Raw genomic sequence first — 9,435 nt, 5'->3', positions numbered from 1 at the left:
GCTGATGTATTGGTGAGATTAGAGATGGATGCTGAAGAGTATGTGCAGGTGATGTAGAGTGTGGGCTTGTTTGTTACGTTTTGTGTGTTGTGAGGATAGAAGCCCAAGAGTTGCTGATGATGCAACGACGAGTGTTCTGCTCTGCTCTCTGCTCTGTGCGCTGTGGTCTGTAATCTCTGTGGTCTGCACTTTGTGCTTTGCTCTTTCTGCTCTCCGCTGTGCTCTTTGCTTTTCTTCTTTGCTCTTTAATCTGTGCTTTGCTCTCTGTTTTCTTCTGTCTTCTTTTTCTCTAGCATACCAGCTGGGAGTAAATAATTATTACTCTACAATTAAAATAAAAAAAATTATTTACTCCCAGATAGTATCCTACTCTTGCTAATGAATTCATTAAATATGCAAATTAAGCCTTCCCATACTTATTTCTTTTTAGACACATATACAAATAATAAAATGTGTATGCACTGTATATATACATACATACAGTCATACACATATACACCTTAGGCTTAGAGAGCTACCCTTAGCAGGTTACATAGCCAGTTTAGGGGTGACAGGGCAAGGAGTAAGGGTGACTACAAGTTCAAGGTAGCAGGTCAGAGGTTGGGGTTACGCTCAGAGCCATCAAGGCAGAGTGGGAGGGTTAGGGTTAGAGCCATTTAGGGTTGGGGTTGGGTTTGGGGTTAGGGTTGGGATTAAGAGTTGTTAGGGGTTGGAGTTAGGGTTTTAGGGTTAGGGGGTTTAGAGGGTTGGAGTCAGGGCCATTAAGGGTTTAGGGTTAGAGGGTTAGGGTCTGCCATTTAGGGTTGTGGTTAGGGCTGGTTGGGCTTAGGTTAGGGCCAGTTGGGGGAGGGGGATTGGGGTGGGGTTGGGGGTTAGTTAGTAGGCAAAAAATGTAGTGGTAACTGCAATACAGAAAGAAGCACTAGTGTTTCAGAGTGCTGTTGTTGCCTTTTAAATAAGCTATCTCATCTTTCTGGGCTTTCTTATCTGACCTGAAAAATAGGAACAGTACTCCCTTGTATCACAGGTCATTTCAATGTGTAATTAAAGAAGTCTAGTCAGAAACTATGATGAAAATGCCCCATACTTGTGACTACTGAGAAAATAAATTGTGTGTTGCCAGTTTCCCATTACTTCTAGGGGTTGAATCAGTTTCTTGTTGGGAGATAACACGAGTGTGCTACCAGCATGCCTGAGAGGAATCACTATGAGGCCATTGAGGTTTATCCTCTCTGGACTAACAAAGCCAAGAGGTGAAGGTGACTTGCTTTTTTTTAAGCACATTAATAGGGAATCTTGGAATGATCACGCAGATCAAGGTTGATCCCCCGGCTTCATACACAGCGTACCTTTTCCTCGGTAGCTTGGCTTTTGTGGCTTTCTGTTACTGCTCAGCTATCTCCCCAAGGTTGCTGGTGAACTCTTCAGCAGTGAGGAGAGCCATTTCAATCAGTGCCTGTGTGGCACAGCTATTCACTTTTCTCCTCGGGGCTCGTGCTAAGTGTCTCCTGCTGGCAGTAATGGCATATGACTGCGTGTGGCTGTCTGTAACCTTCTACTTTATGCAACTGTCATGTCCTCAAAAGCCTATACACAGATGGTAATCATCTCCTATTTCATTGGCTTTGTCCATGCACTTGCACAAACTATCTCCACCTTCACACCCTCTTTCTGTGACTCCAGTGTTGTCAGTCATTACTTCAGTGACTTTCCCCCTATGATCCAGCTTTCATGCTCTGACACCTATAGCAACGAGATGGTACTTCATATTTTTGGTACATTTCATGGCATCTTCGCATCTCTGGCAATTCTAATCTCCTGTATCTATCTCATCTCCACCATCTTGAGGATCCACTCCTCCAAGGGCAGATGCAAAGCCTTCTCCACCTGTGCTTCCCATCTGAGAGCTGTCTTGTTGTTTTATGGGACTACCGTTTTTATGTATGTTAGGCCAATGTCCAGCTACTCATTGGACTGAGATAAATGGGCCTCTCTGATCTATTCAGTGGAGACTGCGGTGCTGAATCCTATAATCTACAGCCTAAGGAATAAGGAGGTGAAGGATGCTCTGAGGAGAGTTTTAGGTCATAGTAGAGAAAATTCAGAAGAATTGTTAGAAAGAGAACTTTGGGGAAAATTTATCAAAACCTTGATACGAAGAGTAGGACTTCCAAGGAAGACTTGATCAGCTTCTAAGGGTGAGATTTGGAAAGGTACTTAACTGTTAGAAGTGATTTTAGGTTGACTTTTAACTGGTTGTATCTTCAATTTTTATCTTGAAAGATTGTGTTCCTCTGCTACTGAAACCTGGAGGAATCCTTGCTTTCAACTTCCAAGTTCCAAGCACAAACAGGACTCCTGGCTGAGGAGCGTGTGGCACAGCATTTCAGTTCTCTGTTCTATTAGGAACGTTCGCCCTTATAGGAAAACCACCAGTCCATGGAGACGAGAAAAAGCTTTCAAAGATATTCAAGAGGAGAAAAGAAATGTGATTTGAATTTTATGGCCATTTCTGCTACGTCTTCAGTAAATGAAAGGAGTAGCCTCTTCCAGTGTAACACGAAGAACCTGAAGTTCTGGAAAGGAAGTCTTAGAGAACGGACACCTGTGTTTTCACCCCTCCCCCCCCCCCCCCCCCCCCCAAACACTAGGGAAAGTAACTCTCCCTCTTCTGTCAAATCTCTCTCTTCCATCAGTCATGACTGCCACCTTTTTTCCTATTCTGCCTGGAAACATGAAAAAATCACAGAAATTCAAGAAAGGTTTACTTCTAATTTTGCTACTATTGTAAAGTAACAGGAACTTATTCCTGCTTTTCACCTCTACGTATCATCAGTTAACTTGAGGCAACTGAGTGAACTGGTAGTTATTTTAAGGACATTGGACATAATTTGAAATTTAATCAAGCTGAAGTGTTCTTTCACTCCAAAAAAAGAATACTGAAATAAGATTGTGACTTACCAACTACACATCTGTCGTCAATGTGGCTTTGAGAATAAATGCCAAATCACTTCTGGCAGTTGAGAAAGTTGGGAAAGGCTTTGGCATCCTTTTATCGATTCAACTAAGCTAGCTCTAGGGATAGGTGTTCTATCACTAATAGATGTTCCATCCCTTCTGGCTGAGTTTATGAATATTGTCCCTCAGTTGGCAGAAGGAGTTTAGATCTTTATTGAGCTGAAAGTGATGGAATGAATCTCAGACAGGTGAGAGGTCCCTGCTTCTGCATGAATGAGGCTTACAGTCAAAGTGGGATGGAAAGAGGTCTTGCAGATTCCCTTTGCATTCCACTGCATGACTGCTAGGGCTTTTATTTCCCCGACTTCCTCTCCTTAAAGCTGTGCATAGAGATAGCAAAGCTTGTGTCCCTATGATCATCTATGGCACACTAAAGAAGGATTTTACAAGTCTCTCTTTGTCAAACTGCTGCCAGCATATTTTACACTGAGAGGTAACGTGACTGAGAAACATAATTGTTTTTGCCCAAAGACACATGGCTAAGGAGAAAACTTATCTTCAGTATGTTATAGTCTGAATTTTGATCAAGTAGTGATGATTAAAGGTCATTGCTATCTCAGAAGCCATTTATCTCAAGAATGCTAAAATTAGAATATGCACAGGGTAGTAAAAACATTTGGACTATGTGCACTATTATCCCACTGGCCTGACAGTCCTAAACAGTAGGAAAAAGAATGTGACAGTGTAACCTTTTGGTCCTGCTATTTGTCATCCTTCTGTTGCTGCAGAGGCTGAAGCTCAAGGTTTATCTCTTGTTTCTGATTATTAAGTTTCATCAGATATGTGAAGTTCACAGTTTTTATACTTATCAATGTTGCACTGTCCTTATCTTGAACAGAGATGTGAGGGTTTTTTTAAGCCAGATTTCTGAGTTGTCCAAAACTGTCTTTTTCAGTGGACTGCCAGCTCAAAGGAAGGAAATAGCTTGAAAAGAAATCATAGACATCATTTGGTCATCAAAGAGCTTACCTCCACAGCAGTGAGTCACATCTGCACACCTTCTCTCTCTGTGCTGATGTTTAAGATATTCAAAGCCATCTAGAGCTAAGCCTCAGCAGAACTGGCAGCATGTTTCAATCAAGAATCAAAATCTCAAACCTAAATATGCTTTCTGACAAATATCATCAAAAAGAACAGATTTTCATAAGCCCTGCATTCATCTATCCCTTAGTCTCCACCTAGAGAAACCCAGACAAAATTAGGGAATTTAAAATGTTAAAGATCTGATGTCTCTTCAAAGCTACAGTTTGCTTTTCTAAGAAAGCCTTATGATCCACCATCTAGAATCCTGTTCTTCTTCTTTCCTTCCCAAAAATTTCAGTTCCAGTAGGAGATTTGGGAAAATTCCTGCCGAATGACTTGTCATGACAGCAATGCTAAAGTCAGTCAATGTGTGGTAGAACAGCATTGCCTAGAGTCAGGAGGTCCTAGGGGCATTTGGGGTTTCCCTGTTGCAAGCAGGTGAGGAAAACTCAATGAATCAAGAACAGTACTATTAAGAATTTTAGGAAAATTGTCAGTGTTCAGCTGGGACTTAGGTTATATTCCAGTATGGAGAGAGATTCAATCCCCGTATTTCTACTGGGATACCTAGTCCTTAGGTTTTTGTAGTGTAAAGCACTGGAGGACCGGCCAAAGTATGAAACTTCATCCAGTCTTTAAACAAAGCTGTGAAAAATATCCCGATAATTAAACTGGATTGTGGCTGCAACATTGATTGGCATGCAATCATGCTTGGATTGCTGCTCTGATAAATTATAAAGCTCAGCTATGCCATAAGGTCAAGGCCTTGGAAAGGTGGTAGCAGTGTAGTTATAGCTCCGTATGGGCTACAAAGTCCATTAACAGGGCAGAGTAGCCCTGATTTCAGCTTTGCTGAAATATGAACATAATGGTTAGGCTGCAGCTGTGCCAACTTGGTAAGACCTGGCCTAGCTCCATGGACCTGCCACCATCCTGACCTTTGTGACTGCAACCTGTAAACATACAAATAACAAATCCAGATCCTGGCAGAAGAAAGTAAGAGAGTTTTCTCTCTTTAATGAAGTGGTGGCAAGCACTTAATGGCAACAGCAGCAGGAAAACTCAGCTTTTCATCTTTCCGGAGAGGAGGAGATACCACCAGATCATCCAGGTTTGGCTGAGAAAGGATTTCTCATTTGCTTGCATCCCTGTTGTGAAGGAAAATTGGCCATTTTCCGCTCAAGAATAAGTTGGGACGATTCACCAAATAAAATACTTTCCCTTTAGAGGGTGAAAAATCTCATGCTGAAAGGGAAGGAATCATGAACAAAAAGGGAATCAGTCATCACTGTAAAGGTTCTGCCATTTTCACCTCCCGTTAAAAATTATTGTTATTCTATTGGAGGTTACCAGTAACCTGGCTGATGCTCTCAAAGCTGAGTTCTTCTCATATGGGTGACTGAACTGAGGTTTCAGTTCTTGCTGAGGTCTGTTTCTAGCATAGGCTTCAAGGTATTGCATATGTACAAAACTATTCTCTCACTGACCTGTTTCATCTAGAAAGATAAGAGTAGGTACCATAGATATCAAGCCAGTTTATTCCCCCCTTGAGCCAGATCTTCAGAAGTACTTGCCCATTTCAAGAAACAGACAACAGGATTAAAAACAGCCTATAATGGTTAGGTACACAAGGAAAATGCTTACCCTGCTTAGATACACAAAAGACCAGACTGCTTTTAGACACTGAGTTATCTTTGAATAGTTGGCTGTTGTTTATCTCCAACCTACCAAACATTTTCTGCCCTATAACACAGCAACTAGCCATGGACTACTTGGGAAACTGAAGAAGGAAATTTCTGTCTCCTGCCCCAACGAGAGTGATCAAAAACTGGATTAGGTGCAAATTTGTAGACTCTCCATCTGTGCTGATACTTAAAATTCAGCTGGATAGGGCCTGAGCAATCTGATCTGCCTGAACCTGCTTTGAGGCGGAGGTTGGACTGGATGACCTCCAGAAATCCTTCCCAACTTAAATTATTCTATGCTTCTATCTGCAGATTGAAAATGATCTTTTTATCTCTTAAATGAGGAAATAGGCCTACCTTCCTTGCATGAAGGTGCGAGATATTTTGTGCACTATCGATCCCAGAAATAAACTCTTATTTTGAAAGCTTCAAACATTTAACGCACCTTCATAATACTGAATAGCTTCCTTCTTCACTCCAAAGATATCTTACTGAAAACAAATCAGAAGATTTATCTAAATAGAAAAACTTCAGGACTTCAGACTTGCAATAGAGCCCCTCCCTGCTCCACCTCCCCAGATAAATGTCATTTGCTTAGATGTTCACAGAACTACGCAATTCAGTACTGCCTTTGGAGCAACATCTCATTCTTTTCCCAGTATGCTGCAGCTGGCCTGGAGCCTGTGAAACATATGAATGAAGACCCTTCCCCTGATTCTGGCATGAGTTTAAGGACATCTCTATCTGCCAGAAAAACTAGCTTATTTGTGCTACTTAGAGGGCTTAGAGGTTGTTTGACAAACTGTTGGCCTTCAGAGCAGAGAGCTGAATTGGGTTACTCAGCTGAAGAGTGATCTGCTCTGACCGTCCCTAGCAGGGAAAGTCATCAGTGGAGCTTAGACAGCAGAGATGTCACAGGCAACGCAGCCTTAGTTAGACTGTGCTTACGGTGGCTGCTCGTGTCGTGGAGCAGGGGCAACTCCTGGGACAATGCCCATACAGTGCCATGTGTAAGATGATGAGTGAGGGAAGCTAGTCTGCTTGGGCTACGCCATGAAGTCTGCAATGTATCTGCATTGGACTGAGTCCTGTTCTAGCCTGGATTAGACTGACAATGTAATGGATTTCTGAATTGTCATCTAGACTATGTGAAAGCCGTGGTGTTCAGTGGATAGCTGGGTTAAGACTGGATGAACAGCTATTACTCGTCTGGGTTATTTATCTTTCTTTCATTTAGTCTTCTCTCACAATTTAGTCAGAAATATCTGAAACTTCCAGGGTGTTACAGGAAGCATGAAAATGTTTGCTTTCAGAAAATTTGTGCTTCTAGATCCTGCCAGAGTTGCTCTGGAAACTGACTGGTTATTTTTTAATAACACCTGTCAGTCTCAATGATAAATCTAGGGATATGGAATAATGGAACATATTCCTTCCTCATACACTACATTTACACATTAAGGGGTCTGAGTGGTTCAGGATGTGAAGAATGTGTTGCTATGAGCGATGAACCCCAGCGAGAGGGAGTGTAGCCTTTTATGGGATCTTTACTCGAGGGGGCTAACATGTTCAGCTGGCAGAGTCAGAGTTAGATATCTGTCCATAGTCTAAGCAGCTCATAGTAAGACGTCACACAATGCGCCTTTGCTTTAAATGACCTCCTTCCTCTTTTCTTCCTCTTCCTCTTCTCCTATTAGGAATGAAATGCTGGCTGGCTTCAAAAGCATTGCTTTGCACTTGCAGATCCGAGCCCTTCCCTCAGAGCAGCTCGGAGAGGCAAGGTCAAAGTGGAGTACCATTTGGATACTTGGGTCCCCAAGAGGGGAAAAGACAACCCGCACCACCGTGAACATGCCAGCGCAAACTGCACAACAGGTACGGTGACAGCAGCATGCCCGTTTTTCTGAGTAGGCTTATTCTGCCTGGGAAGGAGGTGTGAGCCGTGCCGGCGGAAGCACAGCCCCCGCCCCCGCCGTGAGCAGGGCTGGGCAGTGGCCGCAGGCTGCGGATGGTGCCCGTCGGGTCCCTGGCGCCAGGTGAGCCCTGTCTCTGCAACGGCCCCGGGTCCTAAAGGGGGGCAGGGCCACGCCACCCCGGTACCTGCCCGTCACAGACACGCTGCGATCCGATTGGCTGCGCCGCATCAGGACCGGCCCACTCGGCTGCTACGAGCCTCCTCATTGGCCGAGCTGCCCGCCGTCACAATGGCCCGCAGAGCTGGGGTCACTCTGCGGCAGAGAGGGCGGCGGCGCAGCAGCTCCTCGCGCGCTCTCTGCCCGGGTGCTCGCGGTCGCGCTGGCGGAAGCGAGCGTGGGCTCAGCGAGCCTTCTGGATAACTGGGCTCGTTCCTTTTCCAACTGGAATTGCGTGTGACAGAAATGAAGTCATGCTCTGCAAGTTGCAGTCAGGCCCCACCTGCAGGAGCTGGCCTAGAAAGGAGCTACTCCTGTGAGTAAAGACTTCAAGAGTAAAGGTGAATTTTGTGACTCCCCAAAGGCGCTGGCAGTGGCTAAGGAAAAAGGCCAGCATAATTGGACTATCAGCTGAGCGCCTGGGGATGGAAGGGACTCGGCAACAGTTCCTGAAGGCCGAGTAGTCGTGGTTGCCCATGAGAAAAAGTCAAACAGATGAGTAAACTCTTCTTCCCCAACTGTGCGCTGACCAGCCAACGTGAGTGGCAGCCTTCCTGGGCTGTCTCTACTACGTGCTTGTGTTCTGCAGGGCAGCTGGTTCTTGTGGGGGCTGCTCTCCAGAACGCTGCCTTTGAAACCTCCGTTCCTAAAACAAAGGCCGGCAGTCTCTCTTAGAATCTAATTTCCTTGCAGGCGTTACTGACGGAATTGCTCCGCCACAAAGGATGCATTTCCCACCCGAGAAGATTTCTGTGGCTTGGCGGCAAAGGCAAAGCGTTGGAGCTGGACTCCGCAACCTGGGCAATACGTGTTTCCTCAACTCTGTTCTACAGTGTTTGACCTACACGCCCCCTCTGGCCAATTACCTGCTTTCTGGGGAACACAGCCAGTCGTGTGAGTACTTGTGAACACGTTCCTTGCAAGCTGCTGGACAGCTCTGCAGGTGAAAGGACAGCAGTGACTCTGTGAAGCAGACTCTGGGTTTTCCTAGTGTCCCTGCAGGGGCTCCCTTTTAAGAGCGCATGCACGGCAGGCTCAGGATAGCTGAGGGAGTGCTTGCTTTCCTTTAATGCCCCGTGCTCCGGCGTCGAAGGAGGGTTCTTTCTTCCCTCCTGTGAATGATCAAGGGCATTGGGAAGTAAGGCGCTTCATGAATATTTGGCCTGTGGCTTTCCGGCTGCTCGAAAGATGATAAATTTTCGGAGGAGGGCATCACAGGTTCTCGGTGTTCCTTCCCAGCCGGGTTTCCCTAATGCACGACCGCTGCGAGACCTGATGTGGTCACTGCTGAACCGGAAGAAGAGGAAAACTACCACAGAGCACCGTGAAAGCAATATGAGCTAGTCGGGCTATTCCCGTGCACCTCCCTGCAGAAGAGGGCTTGGCAGTAGTCCTTCAGGTGCTTCGTCAGAAAATGCGTGCTAGTGCAGGCTTACTGGTTAATGCTTATGCGCACAGACTGGGCTGTTGGCACCTTTGGAGAAGAGAGCGTGGAACGGAGAGCAGAGACCGCACTTCCAACTTGGAGATTGTTGGTGCTTAAGGTTTTCCACAGGTACGTAGGTATCTTGCACTAGCCG

Source organism: Dromaius novaehollandiae, unplaced genomic scaffold (assembly GCF_036370855.1).
Source record: "Dromaius novaehollandiae isolate bDroNov1 unplaced genomic scaffold, bDroNov1.hap1 HAP1_SCAFFOLD_71, whole genome shotgun sequence".
In the NCBI taxonomy this organism is placed as follows: Eukaryota; Metazoa; Chordata; class Aves; order Casuariiformes; family Dromaiidae; genus Dromaius; species Dromaius novaehollandiae.
This window is presented reverse-complemented; position numbering follows the sequence as displayed.